The sequence below is a fragment of the Daphnia pulicaria genome, chromosome 1 (assembly GCF_021234035.1).
Source record: "Daphnia pulicaria isolate SC F1-1A chromosome 1, SC_F0-13Bv2, whole genome shotgun sequence".
In the NCBI taxonomy this organism is placed as follows: domain Eukaryota; kingdom Metazoa; phylum Arthropoda; class Branchiopoda; order Diplostraca; family Daphniidae; genus Daphnia; species Daphnia pulicaria.
Window position 1 is genome coordinate 41967690 of NC_060913.1, and position 12983 is coordinate 41980672.

Below are 12983 nucleotides of genomic sequence, written 5' to 3' on the forward strand. Positions count from 1 at the left end.
GCATGTCTGAATAGATTCATTGATTTTAAAGACTTTAAATAGTGTAATGGACATCGAATTAACATATCGTGTAACAGGAATTTTTTTTAACCTTGTAAAACAATCAGAATCGTCATTTCAAATTCATTGAAGTTGTGTTTTCACTTCCCGGAAGATTTTCTATCAACTCTTATTTCTATTTCTTTTCCTTCATGAGTGTCTTAATAGATTAATTGATTTTAAAGACTTGAAATAGTGTATTGGACATCGATTAACATATCCTGTAACAGTGAAACCCTTGAAATTTGTAAAACAAACAGAATCGTCATTTCAAATTCATTGAAGTAGTGATTTTCAGTTCCTGGAAGATTTTCTATCAACCCTTATTTCTATTTCTTTTCCTTCATGCATGTCTGAATAGATTCATTGATTTTAAAGACTTTAAATAGTGTATTGGACATCGAATTAACATATCGTGTAACAAGAAATTTGTTTAACCTTGTAAAACAATCAGAATCGTCATTTCAAATTCATTGAAGTTGTGTTTTCACTTCCCGGAAGATTTTCTATCAACTCTTATTTCTATTTCTTTTCCTTCATGAGTGTCTTAATAGATTCATTGATTTTAAAGACTTGAAATAGTGTATTGGACATCGATTAACATATCCTGTAACAGGGAAACCCTTAAAATTTGTAAAACAATCAGAATCGTCATTTCAAATTCATTGAAGTAGTGATTTTCAGTTCCTGGAAGATTTTCTATCAACTCTTATTTCTATTTCTTTTCCTTCATGCATGTCTGAATAGATTCATTGATTTTAAAGACTTTAAATAGTGTAATGGACATCGAATTAACATATCATGTAACAGGAAATTTGTTTAACCTTGTAAAACAATCAGAATCGTCATTTCAAATTCATTGAAGTTGTGTTTTCACTTCCCGGAAGATTTTCTATCAACTCTTATTTCTATTTCTTTTCCTTCATGAGTGTCTTAATAGATTCATTGATTTTAAAGACTTGAAATAGTGTATTGGACATCGATTACCATATCCTGTAACAGGGAAACCCTTGAAATTTGTAAAACAATCAGAATCGTCATTTCAAATTCATTGAAGTAGTGATTTTCAGTTCCTGGAAGATTTTCTATCAACCCTTATTTCTATTTCTTTTCCTTCATGCATGTCTGAATAGATTCATTGATTTTAAAGACTTTAAATAGTGTATTGGACATCGAATTAACATATCGTGCAACAGGAAATTTGTTTAAACTTTTAAAACAATCAGAATCGTCATTTCAAATTCATTGAAGTTGTGTTTTCACTTCCCGGAAGATTTTCTATCATTTCTTATTTCTAATTCTTTTCCTTCATGAGTGTCTTTATAAATTCATTGATTTAAAAGACTTGAAATAGTGTATTGGACATCGAATTAACATATCATGTAACAAGAAATTTGTTTAAACTTGTAAAACAATTTATATCGTCATTTCAAATTCATTGAAGTAGTGATTTTCAGTTCCTGGAAGATTTTCTATCAACCCTTATTTCTATTTCTTTTCCTTCATGCATGTCTGAATAGATTCATTGATTTTAAAGACTTTAAATAGTGTATTGGACATCGAATTAACATATCGTGTAACAAGAAATTTGTTTAACCTTGTAAAACAATCAGAATCGTCATTTCAAATTCATTGAAGTTGTGTTTTCACTTCCCGGAAGATTTTCTATCAACTCTTATTTCTATTTCTTTTCCTTCATGAGTGTCTTAATAGATTAATTGATTTTAAAGACTTGAAATAGTGTATTGGACATCGATTAACATATCCTGTAACAGTGAAACCCTTGAAATTTGTAAAACAAACAGAATCGTCATTTCAAATTCATTGAAGTAGTGATTTTCAGTTCCTGGAAGATTTTCTATCAACCCTTATTTCTATTTCTTTTCCTTCATGCATGTCTGAATAGATTCATTGATTTTAAAGACTTTAAATAGTGTATTGGACATCGAATTAACATATCGTGTAACAAGAAATTTGTTTAACCTTGTAAAACAATCAGAATCGTCATTTCAAATTCATTGAAGTTGTGTTTTCACTTCCCGGAAGATTTTCTATCAACTCTTATTTCTATTTCTTTTCCTTCATGAGTGTCTTAATAGATTCATTGATTTTAAAGACTTGAAATAGTGTATTGGACATCGATTAACATATCCTGTAACAGGGAAACCCTTAAAATTTGTAAAACAATCAGAATCGTCATTTCAAATTCATTGAAGTAGTGATTTTCAGTTCCTGGAAGATTTTCTATCAACTCTTATTTCTATTTCTTTTCCTTCATGCATGTCTGAATAGATTCATTGATTTTAAAGACTTTAAATAGTGTAATGGACATCGAATTAACATATCATGTAACAGGAAATTTGTTTAACCTTGTAAAACAATCAGAATCGACTTTAAATAGTGTATTGGACATCGAATTAACATATCGTGTAACAAGAAATTTGTTTAACCTTGTAAAACAATCAGAATCGTCATTTCAAATTCATTGAAGTTGTGTTTTCACTTCCCGGAAGATTTTCTATCAACTCTTATTTCTATTTCTTTTCCTTCATGAGTGTCTTAATAGATTCATTGATTTTAAAGACTTGAAATAGTGTATTGGACATCGATTAACATATCCTGTAACAGGGAAACCCTTAAAATTTGTAAAACAATCAGAATCGTCATTTCAAATTCATTGAAGTAGTGATTTTCAGTTCCTGGAAGATTTTCTATCAACTCTTATTTCTATTTCTTTTCCTTCATGCATGTCTGAATAGATTCATTGATTTTAAAGACTTTAAATAGTGTAATGGACATCGAATTAACATATCATGTAACAGGAAATTTGTTTAACCTTGTAAAACAATCAGAATCGTCATTTCAAATTCATTGAAGTTGTGTTTTCACTTCCCGGAAGATTTTCTATCAACTCTTATTTCTATTTCTTTTCCTTCATGAGTGTCTTAATAGATTCATTGATTTTAAAGACTTGAAATAGTGTATTGGACATCGATTACCATATCCTGTAACAGGGAAACCCTTGAAATTTGTAAAACAATCAGAATCGTCATTTCAAATTCATTGAAGTAGTGATTTTCAGTTCCTGGAAGATTTTCTATCAACCCTTATTTCTATTTCTTTTCCTTCATGCATGTCTGAATAGATTCATTGATTTTAAAGACTTTAAATAGTGTATTGGACATCGAATTAACATATCGTGCAACAGGAAATTTGTTTAAACTTTTAAAACAATCAGAATCGTCATTTCAAATTCATTGAAGTTGTGTTTTCACTTCCCGGAAGATTTTCTATCATTTCTTATTTCTAATTCTTTTCCTTCATGAGTGTCTTTATAAATTCATTGATTTAAAAGACTTGAAATAGTGTATTGGACATCGAATTAACATATCATGTAACAAGAAATTTGTTTAAACTTGTAAAACAATTTATATCGTCATTTCAAATTCATTGAAGTAGTGATTTTCAGTTCCTGGAAGATTTTCTATCAACCCTTATTTCTATTTCTTTTCCTTCATGCATGTCTGAATAGATTCATTGATTTTAAAGACTTTAAATAGTGTATTGGACATCGAATTAACATATCGTGTAACAAGAAATTTGTTTAACCTTGTAAAACAATCAGAATCGTCATTTCAAATTCATTGAAGTTGTGTTTTCACTTCCCGGAAGATTTTCTATCAACTCTTATTTCTATTTCTTTTCCTTCATGAGTGTCTTAATAGATTAATTGATTTTAAAGACTTGAAATAGTGTATTGGACATCGATTAACATATCCTGTAACAGTGAAACCCTTGAAATTTGTAAAACAAACAGAATCGTCATTTCAAATTCATTGAAGTAGTGATTTTCAGTTCCTGGTAGATTTTCTATCAACCCTTATTTCTATTTCTTTTCCTTCATGCATGTCTGAATAGATTCATTGATTTTAAAGACTTTAAATAGTGTATTGGACATCGAATTAACATCTCGTGTAACAAGAAATTTGTTTAACCTTGTAAAACAATCAGAATCGTCATTTCAAATTCATTGAAGTTGTGTTTTCACTTCCCGGAAGATTTTCTATCAACTCTTATTTCTATTTCTTTTCCTTCATGAGTGTCTTAATAGATTCATTGATTTTAAAGACTTGAAATAGTGTATTGGACATCGATTAACATATCCTGTAACAGGGAAACCCTTAAAATTTGTAAAACAATCAGAATCGTCATTTCAAATTCATTGAAGTAGTGATTTTCAGTTCCTGGAAGATTTTCTATCAACCCTTATTTCTATTTCTTTTCCTTCATGCATGTCTGAATAGATTCATTGATTTTAAAGACTTTAAATAGTGTAATGGACATCGAATTAACATATCATGTAACAGGAAATTTGTTTAACCTTGTAAAACAATCAGAATCGTCATTTCAAATTCATTGAAGTTGTGTTTTCACTTCCCGGAAGATTTTCTATCAACTCTTATTTCTATTTCTTTTCCTTCATGCATGTCTTAATAGATTCATTGATTTTAAAGACTTGAAATAGTGTATTGGACATCGATTACCATATCCTGTAACAGGGAAACCCTTGAAATTTGTAAAACAATCAGAATCGTCATTTCAAATTCATTGAAGTAGTGATTTTCAGTTCCTGGAAGATTTTCTATCAACCCTTATTTCTATTTCTTTTCCTTCATGCATGTCTGAATAGATTCATTGATTTTAAAGACTTTAAATAGTGTATTGGACATCGAATTAACATATCGTGCAACAGGAAATTTGTTTAAACTTTTAAAACAATCAGAATCGTCATTTCAAATTCATTGAAGTTGTGTTTTCACTTCCCGGAAGATTTTCCATCATTTCTTATTTCTAATTCTTTTCCTTCATGAGTGTCTTTATAGATTCATTGATTTTAAAGACTTGAAATAGTGTATTGGACATCGAATTAACATATCATGTAACAAGAAATTTGTTTAAACTTGTAAAACAATTTATATCGTCATTTCAAATTCATTGAAGTAGTGATTTTCAGTTCCTGGAAGATTTTCTATCAACCCTTATTTCTATTTCTTTTCCTTCATGCATGTTTGAATAGATTCATTGATTTTAAAGACTTTAAATAGTGTATTGGACATCGAATTAACATATCGTGTAACAAGAAATTTGTTTAAACTTGTAAAACAATCAGAATCGTCATTTCAAATTCATTGAAGTAGTGATTTTCAGTTCCTGGAAGATTTTCTATCAACCCTTATTTCTATTTCTTTTCCTTCATGCATGTCTGAATAGATTCATTGATTTTAAAGACTTTAAATAGTGTATTGGACATCGAATTAACATATCGTGCAACAGGAAATTTGTTTAAACTTTTAAAACAATCAGAATCGTCATTTCAAATTCATTGAAGTTGTGTTTTCACTTCCCGGAAGATTTTCTATCATTTCTTATTTCTAATTCTTTTCCTTCATGAGTGTCTTTATAAATTCATTGATTTAAAAGACTTGAAATAGTGTATTGGACATCGAATTAACATATCATGTAACAAGAAATTTGTTTAAACTTGTAAAACAATTTATATCGTCATTTCAAATTCATTGAAGTAGTGATTTTCAGTTCCTGGAAGATTTTCTATCAACCCTTATTTCTATTTCTTTTCCTTCATGCATGTCTGAATAGATTCATTGATTTTAAAGACTTTAAATAGTGTATTGGACATCGAATTAACATATCGTGTAACAAGAAATTTGTTTAACCTTGTAAAACAATCAGAATCGTCATTTCAAATTCATTGAAGTTGTGTTTTCACTTCCCGGAAGATTTTCTATCAACTCTTATTTCTATTTCTTTTCCTTCATGAGTGTCTTAATAGATTAATTGATTTTAAAGACTTGAAATAGTGTATTGGACATCGATTAACATATCCTGTAACAGTGAAACCCTTGAAATTTGTAAAACAAACAGAATCGTCATTTCAAATTCATTGAAGTAGTGATTTTCAGTTCCTGGTAGATTTTCTATCAACCCTTATTTCTATTTCTTTTCCTTCATGCATGTCTGAATAGATTCATTGATTTTAAAGACTTTAAATAGTGTATTGGACATCGAATTAACATCTCGTGTAACAAGAAATTTGTTTAACCTTGTAAAACAATCAGAATCGTCATTTCAAATTCATTGAAGTTGTGTTTTCACTTCCCGGAAGATTTTCTATCAACTCTTATTTCTATTTCTTTTCCTTCATGAGTGTCTTAATAGATTCATTGATTTTAAAGACTTGAAATAGTGTATTGGACATCGATTAACATATCCTGTAACAGGGAAACCCTTAAAATTTGTAAAACAATCAGAATCGTCATTTCAAATTCATTGAAGTAGTGATTTTCAGTTCCTGGAAGATTTTCTATCAACCCTTATTTCTATTTCTTTTCCTTCATGCATGTCTGAATAGATTCATTGATTTTAAAGACTTTAAATAGTGTAATGGACATCGAATTAACATATCATGTAACAGGAAATTTGTTTAACCTTGTAAAACAATCAGAATCGTCATTTCAAATTCATTGAAGTTGTGTTTTCACTTCCCGGAAGATTTTCTATCAACTCTTATTTCTATTTCTTTTCCTTCATGCATGTCTTAATAGATTCATTGATTTTAAAGACTTGAAATAGTGTATTGGACATCGATTACCATATCCTGTAACAGGGAAACCCTTGAAATTTGTAAAACAATCAGAATCGTCATTTCAAATTCATTGAAGTAGTGATTTTCAGTTCCTGGAAGATTTTCTATCAACCCTTATTTCTATTTCTTTTCCTTCATGCATGTCTGAATAGATTCATTGATTTTAAAGACTTTAAATAGTGTATTGGACATCGAATTAACATATCGTGCAACAGGAAATTTGTTTAAACTTTTAAAACAATCAGAATCGTCATTTCAAATTCATTGAAGTTGTGTTTTCACTTCCCGGAAGATTTTCCATCATTTCTTATTTCTAATTCTTTTCCTTCATGAGTGTCTTTATAGATTCATTGATTTTAAAGACTTGAAATAGTGTATTGGACATCGAATTAACATATCATGTAACAAGAAATTTGTTTAAACTTGTAAAACAATTTATATCGTCATTTCAAATTCATTGAAGTAGTGATTTTCAGTTCCTGGAAGATTTTCTATCAACCCTTATTTCTATTTCTTTTCCTTCATGCATGTTTGAATAGATTCATTGATTTTAAAGACTTTAAATAGTGTATTGGACATCGAATTAACATATCGTGTAACAAGAAATTTGTTTAAACTTGTAAAACAATTTATATCGTCATTTCAAATTCATTGAAGTAGTGATTTTCAGTTCCTGGAAGATTTTCTATCAACCCTTATTTCTATTTCTTTTCCTTCATGCATGTCTGAATAGATTCATTGATTTTAAAGACTTTAAATAGTGTAATGGACATCGAATTAACATATCGTGTAACAAGAAATTTGTTTAACCTTGTAAAACAATCAGAATCGTCATTTCAAATTCATTGAAGTTGTGTTTTCACTTCCCGGAAGATTTTCTATCAACTCTTATTTCTATTTCTTTTCCTTCACGAGTGTCTTAATAGATTCATTGATTTTAAAGACTTGAAATAGTGTATTGGACATCGATTAACATATCCTGTAACAGGGAAACCCTTGAAATTTGTAAAACAATCAGAATCGTCATTTCAAATTCATTGAAGTAGTGATTTTCAGTTCCTGGAAGATTTTCTATCAACCCTTATTTCTATTTCTTTTCCTTCATGCATGTCTGAATAGATTCATTGATTTTAAAGACTTTAAATAGTGTATTGGACATCGAATTAACATATCGTGTAACAAGAAATTTGTTTAAACTTGTAAAACAATTTATATCGTCATTTCAAATTCATTGAAGTAGTGATTTTCAGTTCCTGGAAGATTTTCTATCAACCCTTATTTCTATTTCTTTTCCTTCATGCATGTCTGAATAGATTCATTGATTTTAAAGACTTTAAATAGTGTATTGGACATCGAATTAACATATCGTGCAACAGGAAATTTGTTTAAACTTTTAAAACAATCAGAATCGTCATTTCAAATTCATTGAAGTTGTGTTTTCACTTCCTGGAAGATTTTCTATCATTTCTTATTTCTAATTCTTTTCCTTCATGAGTGTCTTTATAGATTCATTGATTTTAAAGACTTTAAATAGTGTATTGGACATCGAATTAACATATCATGTAACAAGAAATTTGTTTAAACTTGTAAAACAATTTATATCGTCATTTCAAATTCATTGAAGTAGTGATTTTCAGTTCCTGGTAGATTTTCTATCAACCCTTATTTCTATTTCTTTTCCTTCATGCATGTCTGAATAGATTCATTGATTTTAAAGACTTTAAATAGTGTAATGGACATCGAATTAACATATCATGTAACAGGAAATTTGTTTAACCTTGTAAAACAATCAGAATCGTCATTTCAAATTCATTGAAGTTGTGTTTTCACTTCCCGGAAGATTTTCTATCAACTCTTATTTCTATTTCTTTTCCTTCATGCATGTCTTAATAGATTCATTGATTTTAAAGACTTGAAATAGTGTATTGGACATCGATTACCATATCCTGTAACAGGGAAACCCTTGAAATTTGTAAAACAATCAGAATCGTCATTTCAAATTCATTGAAGTAGTGATTTTCAGTTCCTGGAAGATTTTCTATCAACCCTTATTTCTATTTCTTTTCCTTCATGCATGTCTGAATAGATTCATTGATTTTAAAGACTTTAAATAGTGTATTGGACATCGAATTAACATATCGTGCAACAGGAAATTTGTTTAAACTTTTAAAACAATCAGAATCGTCATTTCAAATTCATTGAAGTTGTGTTTTCACTTCCCGGAAGATTTTCTATCATTTCTTATTTCTAATTCTTTTCCTTCATGAGTGTCTTTATAGATTCATTGATTTTAAAGACTTGAAATAGTGTATTGGACATCGAATTAACATATCATGTAACAAGAAATTTGTTTAAACTTGTAAAACAATTTATATCGTCATTTCAAATTCATTGAAGTAGTGATTTTCAGTTCCTGGAAGATTTTCTATCAACCCTTATTTCTATTTCTTTTCCTTCATGCATGTCTGAATAGATTCATTGATTTTAAAGACTTTAAATAGTGTAATGGACATCGAATTAACATATCGTGTAACAAGAAATTTGTTTAACCTTGTAAAACAATCAGAATCGTCATTTCAAATTCATTGAAGTTGTGTTTTCACTTCCCGGAAGATTTTCTATCAACTCTTATTTCTATTTCTTTTCCTTCATGAGTGTCTTAATAGATTCATTGATTTTAAAGACTTGAAATAGTGTATTGGACATCGATTAACATATCCTGTAACAGGGAAACCCTTGAAATTTGTAAAACAATCAGAATCGTCATTTCAAATTCATTGAAGTAGTGATTTTCAGTTCCTGGAAGATTTTCTATCAACCCTTATTTCTATTTCTTTTCCTTCATGCATGTCTGAATAGATTCATTGATTTTAAAGACTTTAAATAGTGTATTGGACATCGAATTAACATATCGTGCAACAGGAAATTTGTTTAAACTTTTAAAACAATCAGAATCGTCATTTCAAATTCATTGAAGTTGTGTTTTCACTTCCTGGAAGATTTTCTATCATTTCTTATTTCTAATTCTTTTCCTTCATGAGTGTCTTTATAGATTCATTGATTTTAAAGACTTTAAATAGTGTATTGGACATCGAATTAACATATCATGTAACAAGAAATTTGTTTAAACTTGTAAAACAATTTATATCGTCATTTCAAATTCATTGAAGTAGTGATTTTCAGTTCCTGGTAGATTTTCTATCAACCCTTATTTCTATTTCTTTTCCTTCATGCATGTCTGAATAGATTCATTGATTTTAAAGACTTTAAATAGTGTAATGGACATCGAATTAACATATCGTGTAACAGGAATTTTTTTTAACCTTGTAAAACAATCAGAATCGTCATTTCAAATTCATTGAAGTTGTGTTTTCACTTCCCGGAAGATTTTCTATCAACTCTTATTTCTATTTCTTTTCCTTCATGAGTGTCTTAATAGATTCATTGATTTTAAAGACTTGAAATAGTGTATTGGACATCGATTAACATATCCTGTAACAGGGAAACCCTTGAAATTTGTAAAACAATCAGAATCGTCATTTCAAATTCATTGAAGTAGTGATTTTCAGTTCCTGGAAGATTTTCTATCAACCCTTATTTCTATTTCTTTTCCTTCATGCATGTCTGAATAGATTCATTGATTTTAAAGACTTTAAATAGTGTAATGGACATCGAATTAACATATCATGTAACAGGAAATTTGTTTAACCTTGTAAAACAATTAGAATCGTCATTTCAAATTCATTGAAGTTGTGTTTTCACTTCCCGGAAGATTTTCTATCAACTCTTATTTCTATTTCTTTTCCTTCATGAGTGTCTTAATAGATTCATTAATTTTAAAGACTTGAAATAGTGTATTGGACATCGATTACCATATCCTGTAACAGGGAAACCCTTGAAATTTGTAAAACAATCAGAATCGTCATTTCAAATTCATTGAAGTAGTGATTTTCAGTTCCTGGAAGATTTTCTATCAACCCTTATTTCTATTTCTTTTCCTTCATGCATGTCTGAATAGATTCATTGATTTTAAAGACTTTAAATAGTGTAATGGACATCGAATTAACATATCATGTAACAGGAAATTTGTTTAACCTTGTAAAACAATCAGAATCGTCATTTCAAATTCATTGAAGTTGTGTTTTCACTTCCCGGAAGATTTTCTATCAACTCTTATTTCTATTTCTTTTCCTTCATGCATGTCTTAATAGATTCATTGATTTTAAAGACTTGAAATAGTGTATTGGACATCGATTACCATATCCTGTAACAGGGAAACCCTTGAAATTTGTAAAACAATCAGAATCGTCATTTCAAATTCATTGAAGTAGTGATTTTCAGTTCCTGGAAGATTTTCTATCAACCCTTATTTCTATTTCTTTTCCTTCATGCATGTCTGAATAGATTCATTGATTTTAAAGACTTTAAATAGTGTATTGGACATCGAATTAACATATCGTGCAACAGGAAATTTGTTTAAACTTTTAAAACAATCAGAATCGTCATTTCAAATTCATTGAAGTTGTGTTTTCACTTCCCGGAAGATTTTCTATCATTTCTTATTTCTAATTCTTTTCCTTCATGAGTGTCTTTATAGATTCATTGATTTTAAAGACTTGAAATAGTGTATTGGACATCGAATTAACATATCATGTAACAAGAAATTTGTTTAAACTTGTAAAACAATTTATATCGTCATTTCAAATTCATTGAAGTAGTGATTTTCAGTTCCTGGAAGATTTTCTATCAACCCTTATTTCTATTTCTTTTCCTTCATGCATGTCTGAATAGATTCATTGATTTTAAAGACTTTAAATAGTGTAATGGACATCGAATTAACATATCATGTAACAGGAAATTTGTTTAACCTTGTAAAACAATTAGAATCGTCATTTCAAATTCATTGAAGTTGTGTTTTCACTTCCCGGAAGATTTTCTATCAACTCTTATTTCTATTTCTTTTCCTTCATGAGTGTCTTAATAGATTCATTAATTTTAAAGACTTGAAATAGTGTATTGGACATCGATTACCATATCCTGTAACAGGGAAACCCTTGAAATTTGTAAAACAATCAGAATCGTCATTTCAAATTCATTGAAGTAGTGATTTTCAGTTCCTGGAAGATTTTCTATCAACCCTTATTTCTATTTCTTTTCCTTCATGCATGTCTGAATAGATTCATTGATTTTAAAGACTTTAAATAGTGTAATGGACATCGAATTAACATATCATGTAACAGGAAATTTGTTTAACCTTGTAAAACAATCAGAATCGTCATTTCAAATTCATTGAAGTTGTGTTTTCACTTCCCGGAAGATTTTCTATCAACTCTTATTTCTATTTCTTTTCCTTCATGCATGTCTTAATAGATTCATTGATTTTAAAGACTTGAAATAGTGTATTGGACATCGATTACCATATCCTGTAACAGGGAAACCCTTGAAATTTGTAAAACAATCAGAATCGTCATTTCAAATTCATTGAAGTAGTGATTTTCAGTTCCTGGAAGATTTTCTATCAACCCTTATTTCTATTTCTTTTCCTTCATGCATGTCTGAATAGATTCATTGATTTTAAAGACTTTAAATAGTGTATTGGACATCGAATTAACATATCGTGCAACAGGAAATTTGTTTAAACTTTTAAAACAATCAGAATCGTCATTTCAAATTCATTGAAGTTGTGTTTTCACTTCCCGGAAGATTTTCTATCATTTCTTATTTCTAATTCTTTTCCTTCATGAGTGTCTTTATAGATTCATTGATTTTAAAGACTTTAAATAGTGTATTGGACATCGAATTAACATATCATGTAACAAGAAATTTGTTTAAACTTGTAAAACAATTTATATCGTCATTTCAAATTCATTGAAGTAGTGATTTTCAGTTCCTGGAAGATTTTCTATCAACCCTTATTTCTATTTCTTTTCCTTCATGCATGTCTGAATAGATTCATTGATTTTAAAGACTTTAAATAGTGTAATGGACATCGAATTAACATATCGTGTAACAAGAAATTTGTTTAACCTTGTAAAACAATCAGAATCGTCATTTCAAATTCATTGAAGTTGTGTTTTCACTTCCCGGAAGATTTTCTATCAACTCTTATTTCTATTTCTTTTCCTTCATGAGTGTCTTAATAGATTCATTGATTTTAAAGACTTGAAATAGTGTATTGGACATCGATTAACATATCCTGTAACAGGGAAACCCTTGAAATTTGTAAAACAATCAGAATCGTCATTTCAAATTCATTGAAGTAGTGATTTTCAGTTCCTGG